General features: G+C 48.6%; 1 protein-coding gene across 1 annotated transcript in view; it reads left to right on the top strand.

The window, feature by feature from the left end:
• The first annotated feature begins 238 nt into the window (after positions 1 to 238).
• Positions 239 to 14,330, top strand: part of SYNE2 (spectrin repeat containing nuclear envelope protein 2) — a 176,040-nt gene continuing 161,948 nt past the window's right edge. Inside the window, 1 exon segment of the mRNA XM_030950368.1 lies at positions 239 to 378. The gene's annotated coding sequence lies outside the window, so the exon portion shown is untranslated.

The raw sequence follows: 14,330 nt of genomic DNA, 5'->3' as shown, positions 1-14,330 counted from the left end.
AGCGCCGTCCCGGTAAGCGCCGGGAGGGAAAACACCGGGAAACCCCGCACGCCGAAGCCAAGGCTGGTGAGGACTGGCGGGCGCGGGGAGCCGGGGCTGTCCCCTCCTGTGGCCTGGCACCGCGGACCCGCGGCCGTGCCAGGGGTGTCCCGCGGGCGGGGGGCGCTCCCGGCGGGGGAGGCGGGGCCGGGCCGGGCCGGGCTGCGGGGGCCGCGGCCGCGCCGCCCTCCGGCCCGCGGGCGGGGAGCGCGCTCGTTCGCTGGCAGCGGCCGGGGCGGGGAGCGGCCGGTCCGTCCTTCCTCCTCCTCCTCCTCCTCCACCCTCCCGCCCTCGGCACCGCCACCCGCGCCCGCCGCCGATGCCGGGACTGCGCCCGCGGTGAGTCTGCCCCGCCGGGAGCCGCCCGCGGGAAGTTGCGGCGCGGCCCCGGCTGCGCCTTTGTGCGGGAGCGGCGGCGCTGCCCGCCCGGTCCGGCCCCGGTCCCCATGCCCCGGCCCGCCGGTGCCGCCGCCCCGCTCCGCTGCCCGCGCCCTCCGCCGCGCCGGTACCTGCCGCTCTTTGTTCCCCGCCGCCGCCGCCTTTGTTCCCTCGGTGCCGGCTGCACCTTCGGCACCGCCCGCGCCCCCCGAGGGACATCGCTGCGCGGGGGGGCGCGGATGGAGAGAGCGCGCTCCCGGAGCGCTTCCCCCCATCTCCCAGCGCTGCGAAAGCCGGGGAAAAGGGGAAAGCACCGCGGCGGGGCAGCGGCGGGAGTTCGCCGGGCTGTGCGGGGGGAGCGCGGCGGGCTCGGCCGGCGGCGGGAGCGAGCTCGGAGCGAGCTTGGAGCAGGCTTGGAGCGAGCTCCCGCCCCCGCGGTCCTGCCCTGCCCTCCCGAGCGGGGGCCGCGCTGCCGGAGGAGCTCCGGCCGGAGCCGCCTTGTCCCGGGGCCGGCTTGTCCCGCGGCGGGGGAGCGCGCATGGGCTGCGGGCAGGTGACCGGCGCTTCCCCGGGGAGCCGGGGTACCGCTGGGAACGTCGGTATCTCTTGGGTTGTGTGTTTGGGAGCTGATCGTGCAAACTTACTCAGGCAAAGTTCGGGAAAAGGGAGCGACTGCTCTTCTGGGAGGGCCACAGGAGGCAGCGGCATCTCCCTGCGCTGTGTTTTATTGCCGGTGCTGCTGCCCCGGTGAAGCGCTGGCCGCTGAGCACTCGCGCGCTCTGTGCTTCCCGCCGCACATGGGCTCCTTTCTCTTTCCCGCCTCTCTGCCAGCCTCCCTCCTGCCTTCCCTCCCTTCCTCCCGTCTTTCCAGGGCTCGTGGCAGCCGCCTGCTGCCTCTCGGAGCAGTTTTTAGGGATCTGTGTTATTCCAGCCCATGGGATGCCGCACGTGGGGCTTCCTGTCTGTAACTTGGTGCTGACTTAGTGTCAGGTGCTCTGTGTGTCTTTGTGGATTTAAGGGAAGGCTCCTTGTCCTTTCACCTCCAGAACTGAACGTGGCTCAGTTCATATCCCTGTCGCTCCACAGAATCGTTCTTCTCTTTCTCCTGAGAGCTGCTGGAGGCATCAGGAAGTAGAGCAGGTGCACCCTCCTCAAGTTACTGGGAATCTACCAGAGAGAAAACTTGGAGCAAGTTTTAGAGTTTCTCGCAGCCTTTGTCATGTCTGGGACTGTGTGCTCCTCATGCCTCTGCTTTCCTCTTTCCCTGTGTCCTGCCTGTCCTCTCCCCCTCTTTCTGTCGTTCCTGAGTTTTCCTCCCTCTCAGCTCACAGGGTGATCTGCCCTTGCAGGACAGACAGACAGACAAAGACGTAAGTGCCACGTGCAGCGTCCTGGCTCGGTATTGTGACTGTTGGCCAAGTGAGCCGAGCCGTAGGTTGGCGGGCAGTTGTGTTTACATCTCTGTGTGAAATGCAATTCCTGCAGAAGCAACACGCGGCTGCTGGCGCCTGGTTAGCTGTGTCATGGTCTTCAGCCCCTTCTGGGGTGGCTCCATAGCTCTGAGAAGGAGCGGGGTGGCAGCTGCTAACTCTGCTCACAATAACCGTGTCTGCACACTCAGCCACCTCTCGCTGAAATCAGGGCAGCCTAAATAATTGATTTCCGAGGCAGAAGGCAGCGTGTCACGGCAAGAGAGGATGGGGTGGTGTGAAGTGAGCAGGAGGTGGCAGGGGAGAGGAAGCCCTGGCATCTGCAGGTGGTGGCAGTGGGGATGAGTAGAAGAGCGAGGGATGGGTGGTGACACTGGAATTTGGAGGTGAAACACCAGCAGTGACCACAATAACTTGTCACCATGTACTGATGTGTGCAGTGGCAATGTTTGAGCCCCCTTCATGTGAAATGCTGTACAAACACATAATCAGAAATGTATAAATTAATGTTCGTTCTTCCCTCTTTCCTAATGAATGGTAATGAATGATAATTACTTTTTTACCTGAGTTTTCTATTAAAACATGTATAAAAGTTCCTTTATTTAAACAATTCCTTGCAAATACCCTCAGGAAACTCTGTTAAGTGCTGCTGATATCATACAGTGCTAACATTTGAGCATGGTGGTTTAAGAGGGGCAAAGGAACTGTACTGTAATGTTCCTTGGGGGTTCCTTCCAACTCAGGATGTTACATGATTCTGGATATTCTAAGAAAGGAGCTAATCTTTCTCCTATTAAATCTGACTAAAAGTTCAGTAAAGTAACTGAAAATTTTGTTGGTGTCAGTAGCACTTGACCAGTCCTGTAGTGTGCCAGCTATTTTTTATTTATTTGTCAGGCAAAGATTTTAAGCAGAGACACAATGAAGTAATTCAAGGAGCGGCGTGCATTGCTGGCTAATGATCTAATAGCTTGAAAATGCTTTATCTCCCTAGCTGCTAATTTTAAATTTTACGTTGAAAGAGAAAGTAAGGAAAAAAACCCCAACCAGTTACTGTTTGTTTCTTTGCAGTTTTTATCTGTGTGTTTTATGTTACTCCTTGTGATATGTTTTGGGAAAGATTGCTTGCATGCTTTGGGAGAAAATTGCATTGTTTTAGGGGAGAAACAGGCCACAATTTAGCCCATTTATTGAGTTAATCATGCATGTTGTAAAACCCCTTTACTAGTAATTATTCCATAAACAGTGAGTTCAGCTCTGCTTCATTTCCTCAACATCTGAATATAGAAAGGAACTAAAGAAAAAGTCCCAAAGCGGGTATGAAGAAGGCCAGCTTGGGAGATCAGGTATAAAGAGCCTCATTCATTTGGGTTTATCTGTAGTACAGGGATATGCCCTTACTCCATGAATCATCTCCTGACATCTGTTTGCAGCGCTGTGTTCTTAGCAACTGCGGCTCTGTTTTAGATCCAGGCTCTCAATGGCCGGGTTTGTGCCGAAAGATGCGAAGAGACAATCCAAGCTCTTCCTAGTGAAGCTGTGCCTTTCAGCCCACTTAGCCAATTTATTTTCTTCCCTGAGGCACAATAAATACCAGTTTTAAAAGTCTACCAGCTGAGATGCTTTTTCTGTGTCAGTGCAGAGATGCTTATCTGTTGCTTACCACAACTGAAGTGTTTCCCCAACACGATCTGGCAGCGTGGGAGAGGATGGCCATGGGCTGTGTCCTGTTGAAGGGATGAGCTGTGTGTGCACCACGCTTGCTCTACCTTTCCTGCAGGTTTTTTTGAGCTGTTGTGGTACTTCTAGATGTGGGAGAGGATGTGGTCTTGAAGGAATGCTCCCAGTGATGGCAAGGACCCACTCCTAGCAACGTGCCTGTTTGAACAAGTAGCTGGATTAGGCAGTGGGATTATACACAATGTGGAGTGCGGAGCACTGCATGAGTAATACTTTGGGATGGATCCATAAGCTGTGATTAAAGGGAAGGTGACATTTCATACACCTCTCACCTAATCTTTCCTTGCTTGAATTTCATCCCTGGACGGTTTGGGTGGGGGACTCCTGAAACTGAGACAGAGGTGGCCGCATAGACACTGGCAGAGCAGGTTGAGCTGATTTTGCTATTTTTGCTCTCTAGAGGAGGAATCAAGACCTGACTTGGGTCAGAGGGAGTTTTTTACTTCAGCTGGTGTGGATGAATTGGTCAGGAATGTAAATGTATGGGAGTACAAGTGGAATATCCATGTTAAGGGACAGGCAGTGTTCACCCCACTCTCTTTGTGCCAGCATACAGTTCCTGCAGGAGGAGCAGGAGTTTATACCTGCAGTAGAACATATAGCTGCTGGACTATGAATCATAAAATACAGCTTATGTTATCCCACAGGACATGAATTTGACTGCCTTACACTTCCTGGACTGACTTGCATCCTGCAGAGCATGAAGGGTGCCAGTAGCAAGCAGTCACTGTGAAGGATGAATGTATTTTGGCTAGGGATAATGCTGAGAGGGGAGAGACCCCTCTTGTTTGGAGCATTTTCTTTGCAGAAGGACTGCAGACTGTTGCTGAATACTGGCCAGCTTCCTGCCACCTTCATGGATCACACACAGCTCCTGGTGTTGGTGAGGGTACGAAGAAGACAACCTCTGTAGATCACCTAAGTTGTCACTTAGGTGACACTCTCAGCAGGAGATGGAACAATCTGCTCCTGTGGAGATGCAGAGGGACCAGGACAGGGACAGAAGAGGGAGTGGGGCTAAAACTACTGTTTAGCCCAGCTTGTGTGCACAGCAGAAAGCTGTGTGAGGGAAAGAGCTGGTGTAGAACAGGCTGTTATCTCCCCACAGGAGGGGAAATGGGATGGGGCATTGACTCCAGGCATAACTTTGGTCTCGTAGGGAGGCATGTTTGCTTTCTAACCTTCCTGCAGCCTGCTGATAACTCCCTGTACAATGCAGCTGCACAGATTGGCTGGAGAGGTTTTTAAGGAACTGCTGACCCTGGTACAAGCAATACTGTTTGTGACCAGGGATGAGGAAGAAGAGAAAAGAATGGCATTAGTTATCTGAGCATTAAGACTTAGGCTGCAAGTTCTATCAAAGGAAATGGCAATTAAGATGGAAAACAAAGCACTTGTAATTACTTTTGTGGAAGTGCAGGGAGGAGGCAGAAATGTGGGGTTTGCAGGAAAAAGTTATGTTTTCTGAATCTTCTGGGTTATTGGTTGCCAGGAGAAAGACCAGGAGTTGGTGAATGGTGGAACAAAAGGTTTAAGCAGAGGGGAAGGAATACACTGGGTACCCCTTGGTCTGTGACACACAGCTTGTACATCCATCCATGAAGTGGTTGTAGAGACACCTGAGAAACTCTGTTCAATTTCCATTAGAGAACTCTGTGTTGCGTGGGCTTGTGTTGTTAATATCCACCTAAATGATGCAGGGAAGGGAATGAAAGCTGACTCACAAGAAGCATGTCCAGCTTCTTGGAGACTCTTGAATCGTAAGCAATGTGCAGCTCTGCTTGCAGGAATATTTGGTGAAATATGCGAGTTCAGTAACTGAATGAAATTCTTCTAACAAAGCTAGGCCCAAGGGTGAAGGTGGTTGTGTATCATCTAGTTACAAGGTGTTTTGGGGGAGGGAGGCACAGAGCACTTGGAGGGTAACCTGAGAGAGTGATGCTTTGTTTCCTTCCTTTCCCCCATCTTAAAAGTCCACAGTTCATCTTGCCAGACTCTATAACATAACTATCTGCACGAAAGACAGTTCTCCAGACTCCTTTCATAGTCACTGGAGAGGAGCTCACGCTTTTGAGCCATGATTCATCCACACTGGGTTGGACATCTAAAAATACACTGGACAAACTGCCCTAAAAGTGCCTGTTCCTCTCCATTGTTTCTGCTGAGCTCAAACAAAGAGCACTTACAGAGGTACTGCTGCTGTGGCTGTTCAGCGTCAGGAGAGCTGAATCTCGGCCAAAGTGTCTCATGTCCCAGCAGAGCATCTAGGAGGGCTCTGAGTGTCCTCATTTCCACCAGACTCTGTGTTGGTTGTGCAGTGTAAGGCATTTTGGCTGTACCTGAGACTGGGGAGCAGACAGCAGCATCCAGTTTAAATCCACCCTTCACCCCTGGTCAGTCCCTGGACTCAGACGAGCTTCGGGCTGGACCTGACAATCTGCTCTAAGTAAGAGGCCGAAGGGGATTTGCAGAGTGGCGTTTTCAAGGTCGCACATCAGGTTAGTGGCAGAGGTGGAAGCAGTGAGGACACTGTGGGCTCCCAGGGGTGTGCTCCTTCCCCTGCCTGAGCTCCTCGCAGCTGCCTCGCAATCTGATGCACTCCTGGGGGTGAGGCTGGCACTGGCTCTTGGTGGTGGACAGCACCTGGTAGGTACTCACTTCATTTGTCTGGAAACCTTCTGCAAAATTGCATAGGCTCATCCTCCTTTCCCTGTCCTTTCTCTTGCAAAAATCCATAGTTCAGGCACCATGCTGAAGTATTGTGCACCCATGAGGCTGCTGAATGTGACTGTGTGTGTGCTCTCAGTCACAAGTACCTGAACTTTGGGGTAAATGTGCAACAGTTCAGTCTTGTCGTGAGCCAGGACAGTAGGTGTGGCTGTTCCCTGCTGGTTGGGTGATGTGTGGAAACTCTTTAAACAGACACATCCACAGCATGCAATAGATAGATGTAAATGCAAACCTCAGGGAGCCAGACCCTGGTCACCTCTGAGGTGTTGCCATCATTGTGTTACTTAGCAGTCTGGAAAAGAAATCACCAGCTCTTGTAGCAAAAGCCTATCTGAGCTGGTAAACCAGGTAGACTAAGGGTAAAATTCCTCCTGTGTGGAGAACTAGTTCACAATAGAAAGACTTCTTTTGCTAAATGAGCTAAATGTCAAGGGAGAGACTTTGCTGAAGGAATTTGCTTGTGTAGCAGATATGAAGCACAGGCAGGTACTGAGTGTTAAATGGATCATGTGCACGTCTGATTCTAGACAAATACCAGACTATTCTATCTTTCCTGATACCTGAGAAAGAATATGATAGCCATGAAATAGAAAGAACGTGTTGTCTGAGCCAGAATTTGATTCCTAAAGTTCTTCTTAGGGGGTCTGTGGGTGAACTCCAGGAGGTGAAACAGATTGCAATTTGACTCCAGAGAGAACAACTGGGGAGAGGAGGGAAAGAGCAAATTATTAAATAAGAGCTGGAAGAAAAGCCAGTCTCCCAAAATAAACTTTAAAGATCAATTCCAGGTATTTCCTGGCATTGTCATCCTGTTTCTTCAACTGCTCAGCCTGTAACAAGTGGTTTCACAGTTAAGGCTGACAGGTTTAGGGTTGTTTGGTAGGCTTTAAAAAAAAAAAAGAAAAAGAGTGTATGATAAACAGTTTGCAGTGTTGTTTCTTATGCAAAACTGGGTGGAATGTTGATGACGAAATACCCCTGGGATCGAGAAAGCAGAGCTTGTTATTGTAAGAGGGAATCAAGAGCAGGACTGGCTTTGTTTTGGAGAAGTGAAAAGTCTGGATTTTCTTCCCAATTACATGTCCAGGTTGCCTCAGGAGTTCCTCAGGGGGTGGAAGTGGGTATCTGTGCAATTCAGTGTGAGCAAACAGTGCTCCTGCAGAGCAGTTGTGCCATCCTGGTGCTGTAGGTAGCCTTGGAATACCTTTACAGATAATGTTGGTGAGGGAAGGCATCACCTTTGCAAAGCTCAGAGGTGACTCTGAACGTGTTTCTTCTTGCAAAAATTCTGCGAGAAGCCAGTCCAGGAGTTCACTGTACTGAAAGCCAGTGTGTGGATTGTGAGGAAATTGAAGCATATCCTGTTCCAAGGGCTTGTGTTGGTGATCACACGCCATCTCCCTGCTGGGGTTTCATTCTGGACTGCAGGAGGAGTGTCCCTAAAAACTGTCCAGAGACACAGACACGCCTCGGTGGGCTGGAGCTGGCTCGGGCTGGGGCTGGCTCATGTCTTACCTCACCTGCTTGGCCCGGGACAGGATGGAGCAGCAGCTCTGCTTACGCAACACGGCCTCTGCTGCTTGACTGGGCTTGTCTCTAAGGAACTCTGGTGTCAGTAATGCTGCTGCCTGCCAGCCAGGGGGATGCACGGGGCTCACGGGCATCTCTCCTGGTTTGTCTGTGTTGTAAGAAATCCTGATTCTCAAAGAAAGCAGCCTGGACACCTCGTGGTTCAGACTGGGATGGGAGGACTCTTTGTCACCCTGAGTGTGCAGAAGTGGAATGCATGATATAAGTAAGGCATTCTTTAATCTGGGCTGCTTCTAATTTGGAGTACTTGGCTTTGCAATTGCACCTGTATTTTGTTTTTTTATTTTGTATAGCAAGAAGAGTTTATTCTAGCAGTTTATTGTGCAACACCAAGTTCTTTCTCTTGGGTTGTCTGTGAGCCCTTTGGCTGTTTGGTGTTCTCTGGCATCAGCACTGGCAGGAGTAACTGTTTGGCCAGGTTTTCACTGCGCACCAGAAGTTACTCTACAAGCTTGAAACAGTGCTATAAATCAGAGATGTACGTTTGTGGGTTTCTTTTCTTTCCCCTAAAGCAGCTAATTCCTTAAAAGCAAAGACGAAGATATTTTATTTGTCATAAATGGTAAAGGAAAGTGCTTTTCTTAGTGGAGGAGGTCCTGCACAGTCAGTGTGGGAGATGCCACTGTCGAGGGGCCCCTTTTGTACGTGCAGAACCAGCCCAGGCATGTGAGCGTGCAGGCTGTGCTTGTAGAAAGGCTGCTCTGCCCACAGACCTTGAAGTACATGGGACAGAAGGCATAAAACAAACAAACAAACAAGACCATAAACTAGCACTTCGAAGGGTATTTTCAGCTGGAAGAATTATAGGGACATGAGAAACTCATTCTTTGGAGAGGCAGCCCCTCCAAGTCAGAGGAGAGGTGTGCTGGGGAAGCATAGTGGCTTGCATTGCTGTAGCCTTGATTGGACATGCTTGAGAGAGAAGCTGATGAATTCGCAGCTGCCAGGCTAGGACCTATCATTTAAATTGTAATTTGCCCTTCAAATTTGGCAAGCTTCATTTTCCATTTGCTTGACAAATCTCTCTTTTGTGTTTTTCTTCTGCCTGCGTAAAACAGTGAGCACTGCTGGAGAGAGCTACTTGTGGTAGATTCCTTTTCTCTGCTATATTTAGCAGTCGCAACAAGTTTGTAATCCTTGCAAGAATACTGCCAAAAAGTAGATGGCTTTAGCTTGAGACATGCCCTTTCTCTTTAGGCTCCCAAATCCACGGTGCAGTTCACTTTCCCCCCCTTTCCCGGCTCTGTTGTGCAAACATTGCTCTGCTGCTTCCAGGGATTCTGCTCAGTCAGAACAAGTCCCTGCTTTAGTGGAAACTCCCGTGCTTAGATTGCCGCTATCCCCAGTGGCTTTCTCTTTTCCTAACTTCCTAAAAGAGCAGGTTACTGCTCTTCAGGAAGGTCTTTCTGAACACTGTTAGGATTTAATTTAGATACTCCAGGCCTTTTATTGCTTAGGAGAGCTTCGCTCAACAGAATAATGTGTTTGTTAGCCATCTGACTGTTTCCTTTATTTGGGGAAAACGGGACTTGGGAAGGCAGTGGGAAGGAAACGTTTGTATTCCTTCAAAGATAGAATATTACTAGGAGCCTGTTTCTCATTAATATCTTGCCATTAATGCCAAGCAGGTGTAGTTGTTCTATATTGCTGTTTTAAATATCTTTACCATGTAAAGTGGTTCCAGTGTGCCTGTGAGTCTGTATTAAAACACTTTCAGTTGCAATTCAAGGGAGGGAAATAAGAGTAACAACTTACTGCAATGCTTCTTGCTTGGTTAGCGTGGGCAGTACAGTCCAGTTCGTTCCGATCAGGCCTGAGCGCTGTAACTCTCTGTGATTGCAGGCCATTCCCGCCCCCTTCCCGTCCCTTCCCTACTGTACAGCCGGAGCCGGGCCAGGAAGCCGAGGAGGGGCTGTGGGAGCGGAGCTGTGCGCTGGGAACTGCCCAGCCCAAGGTCACGGGCCTGTCTGGGCCCCGCGGCGCTGCCCGGCCGCGCTGCGCCCTTTCCCCTTCCCTCAGGAGGCCAGGCATGGCGTGGCTGCTCCGTGGCTGCAGCCTGAGCCCAGCTAGCCGGGGCAAGCGGCCAGTAGGGCTGTCTGTGGTGGGAGAGGCTTGTAGGAGTGAAATGACAGCGATTGTCTTCTTGCTGCCTGTGTGAAGTGACAGCGATTGTCGTCTTGCTGCCTGCGCTCCCAGTTAGCCCAGCTCCCAGTTAGCCCAGCTCCCAGTTAGCCCAGCGTAGGAGGAGGTGCTGTTTGTGCGCTGGATGCAGTTCCCAGGTACAGCACAGACCTGGAGCCAGCACGTGTTTTTGTGTTGTTTTTGTGATAATCCTTCCCCACAGTCCCGTTATCTGCGGGAAGTGGCCTTGGAGCTGCCCTGCCTGGCTGGGGAGTGTAAGACCAACCCTTGCTCTGGAAAAGCTTTTCCATTCTGGCCTCACAGCAACAGATGAATGGCTTTTTGGACATAATTGGAGGCTTCTGGGCATTGCACAGGTAGTTTTGGGCTGGGGTGTGCACATGGCTTTGTGTTTTGGAGCCCTTGACGTTGATGGAAGCATGAAGTCACCATGGTGTTTTTGGCTTCCTGCATAGCAGTGGACGCTGGGGTGATCAAGGTGTATGGCATCAGCCTCTTGAGCGTCCAGGCATTCAACACTCCTCTTTTTTACCTTAACAGCTGTGCTTTAAAGTCCTGAGCAGTTCTTGTATTCATTGACAATATGGAAAATCTTGGAAACCAGTTGAAAACTGAATTGTTTCTGCAGTTTTAGTCGGTTTGCTTTGGCACTGCCTTCCCGCTTGGGAACAGATAAATGTGAGATAGGCTCTTACTCTGAGGGCAAGTAATTGCATCGTGCTACGCTGTGGGTCAACCTTTGTGACTGTGTGAACAAGGCTTAGCTCTGTTAATAAAAGCGTTTCTCTGTGTGTGTTAACATCAGCATGGAGTTAGTGCAGTTTTCAAACTGTAATTATACCAGGATGACTGATATATTACCAACCCCCCAAAAAGAGAAAAGGTCAAGAAAGACACTTAGCTAACAGTGTTTTAAAATTGATTAACACAATGAGAAGATCCATTGTGCTTCTGTAACAGGAACTGTTACTGATGCGTAAATCAAAGACAAACTAGCAACGTTTGCTGGCCTTAAAAATGGTGTGGCTTTTGTATACTCATGTGCTTCTCCTGGCTGGTTTTCAAAAACTATAAATAGATCACTGGGAAGTCCCTGTATAACAAAAATGTACTGCTGCTGCTTGTCATAAATGAACTTAAAAGAGTTGCCTTGATCGTGCAGCTCTTCTTCTTTGGAGGAGTCCTTACTTGTCCACTTGGTTCCAGAGCATCAGGTCACATGAGACAAGATAATTTCTGTGGCAGTGGGGTGCAGCTTCATGTTCAGCTCTGAATCCCCTCCAGATCTTATGTTTTCCAGGCTTGGTGTCTTGCAGATCTATCTAATGCTCTCTTGGCTTGGTTCTACCTGAGCAGAGTTGTTCAGTCTTTTCCAAGCTTTTGTCTTTTGGATTCCTTCATCTCCAGCTACTGATAGCGTAGGAGTAGCCAAGGTCAGGCTTATTTCAACTTCATCCCAGGCAATGCAGAGTCTCTCTGATGCCACATGCACTAATACCACTTATTAAAAGACTGGCTGATACCCATCTGATGCTCTTGGGTGTTATGTAGGATCAGGAGGCTATAGCCTCTTTTCTGTATCACCTTCAAAGGGATGGAAACCTAATGGAAGCCCTTTTCTTCCTCCAGGGAAGCACAGAGAATATGTCATTATTGCATATTGGATGATAACAAATAATTATTTTTCTGCCAGACATAGAGAAGTTGTCAGTTCCTCAAGGGAGGTGTGTCAATGATGCTGTCCTGATTTTTGCCATCTTGAGGAGTCTGGCTTTGAAGGGAGGGGGATCAGCATGTTTTCTGTGTGATCACATTCCAGTTGGGAGTGTGATACAATCTGAGATGGCCCAGAAGAATGATGTTGGCAAGCGCTTTAAAAGTGGAAGGGATGAACTTCATTTGGAGTAGGATCTTTAAAAAAGTAAAAGAGTGTTTAAACACAAAGGTGATAGCAAATACATCCTTTAAACAGACCTTTCTCCCCACCACTGAGTGAAAACATGGTGAAACCATTGTAAGTTAAGTCTTGAGGAGAAAGCAGGACCATCAAACTGAAGTGCTGTGTGAACTTCTCAGGCTTAACAGAGCTGTGAGTACATCAGAAGTGATGGGAAAAGAAAATATTATAAAAGAGCGAAAACCAAACCAACTTGATGTGGGGCTTCCTGTGATAATTATTTAGGTCATGGGGTCATGGTTTGGATGCCAACAATTTGCCTTCAGGGAGGCTCTGTCAAACTTACAGAAAGATAGCTTACCAAAAAAATCTGGCTCAGTAGCACTTTGCAAGGCTCAAGACTCACACCTCCAAATGTTGCTGCTTCTTTCTGAATCTAAAATAAACAGAGATCTTTGTTAATAGCCAAAAAGGAAAGGGTCTTCAGTTGGTCAGCATTGTGGAGCTCTACTTCCTTTGGATTGGTTCACCAGAGATAAAAATCTGCAGTTTCTGTTCATGATGTTGGCTTGGCTCAGTGCATGAGTAATAATAATCTGTTGCTAGGAACAGACTTCAGTTTACATGGAGAGGCCTCTGTGGAGGGCAGGTCTTTGAGTCCCTGAGTGGGTCATAAATAATCAGTGGCACTTCAAAGGAGGAAAAGTAAAAACAAGCGGTTGGAGATGCTATGAAAAGATGTCTGCAATTCCTATTGCAACACCAGTGGAAAGCATGTAGCCAACATAATTGGGAAAGTATGGGGCATGGATCTCCAGAGGCAAAACCAAATGAAGCAGGGATTTACTAACAGTGGGTTATAATATTCACATGCCTCTAGCTGGGCTTGTTTGAGAGGTATCTGCTGCTTTCAGCTTTAGGGAGTGCAAAACTGAGCTAATTTCATGGCATATGATTTTTCAAGACTGGCTCCTGGGGAGGGCCTTGAGGGTATACATCTGTGCAAGGATGTGCACAAGTTAGCTGTGAACTTGGAGGCTAAAAGTGTTCTTACCTGGGACAGTGTGGAAAATACTAATTTGCCTTGCTTCCTAAATAGTGTGCACAGCTGCTTTGTAGAGGTAGCTTTAAATTAATTGATGAAATACCCATTTCCTGTTTTAGCTGTAGTTACAGGCATTGTTTTTGAAGATGGCAGTGGTTTAACTGCTAGGTTTTCCATGCCGTGGAATCTCACCATCTGCGGTACTTGGAACAGCTGAAAGCCAAGGTTTGCAAACCACCCTGATCTGAACTAATGTTAAGGCTGTGAAATCCTTTCTAATGAATCCTCTAAATCCATCTGAAACTTTTTTCACCCTTTCTTCTGAGACAAGAATGTCCTTATAAAGACCCTGCTTAAGAAGAGCATCTCTTAGGTCTCATTAAAACTTAAGCCTCACTGGAGACAAGGTATTTAAATCAGTGTTGTCTATTCTTATGATAATAGAATGCAAAGCCTGGGTATGATGATTATTTTCAGGTTAGTTCCTTGAGATTTGCAGTCTGCTACTTACTCTTAGGTTTCTGTCTTATCAGTGTGCCTATGTGTGTATGTTAATGCCCAGGATTTTCTGCAATCTGCTGGCTAATACCAGCTGAATTTGGTAGAGGAAGGGAAATCACACTAGAATCGGTGTGGTACAACTGTGCTGATATAATTTCCACCAATATTTTTAGGTGCCTGTTGTGGAAATAGCTGGAGAAGTAGGGGAAGAAGGGTTTGAGTCTTAGGAGTACCCTCATCACAGAGAAAGTTTTTGTTGGTGGTTTGACCATTTGAGCTGTGAATTGAGCACAGGTGGCCAAGAATTTGCCCCATGGAGAACACCATGGAAAGCTTTCTTCTCCAGGAAGACATTGCTAATGGCACCTTTCTCCTGTGACTTACCCTGAGTTGGAGAAAAGATGAGCTTGCACAACAGCTCTGGTGCAATTCACGTAAATTAATCCACAGGAAATGAATCCATTGGAAATAGGATCCCAGTGTGCCTGGAACTGCCTCTTTGACTCTGTGATACTTTACAGGCTATCCCAAGGTGAAAGCAGTTAATGCTTTCCTACATTAATGCTAGGTTCTCCAGACAGAGGGAAGGACAAGGTCATTCTCTTCACCTTTGTTTTTATTCCCCAGTGACAAAGTGTAGTTTGAAAGCATTTGATTTATTTTTCAGCACTGTGGGTATGTATTTCCTAGACATCCAGCATTTCTTGGTGGAGAAGGGATTGGTTTAGCTCTGCAGTTCATTGAGTTGTTATGAAACAAAGTAACTGACTTAAATATGAAATAGAAAAGATGATCCTTCCTATTGCCAATGACAACCATTGCTGGTTGGTGGTTTTAG

This window comes from Camarhynchus parvulus, chromosome 5 (assembly GCF_901933205.1).
Source record: "Camarhynchus parvulus chromosome 5, STF_HiC, whole genome shotgun sequence".
Lineage (NCBI taxonomy): Eukaryota > Metazoa > Chordata > Aves > Passeriformes > Thraupidae > Camarhynchus > Camarhynchus parvulus.
The sequence above is the reverse complement of the archived record's forward strand: the minus strand, read 5'-3'. Positions and strand labels throughout refer to the sequence as shown.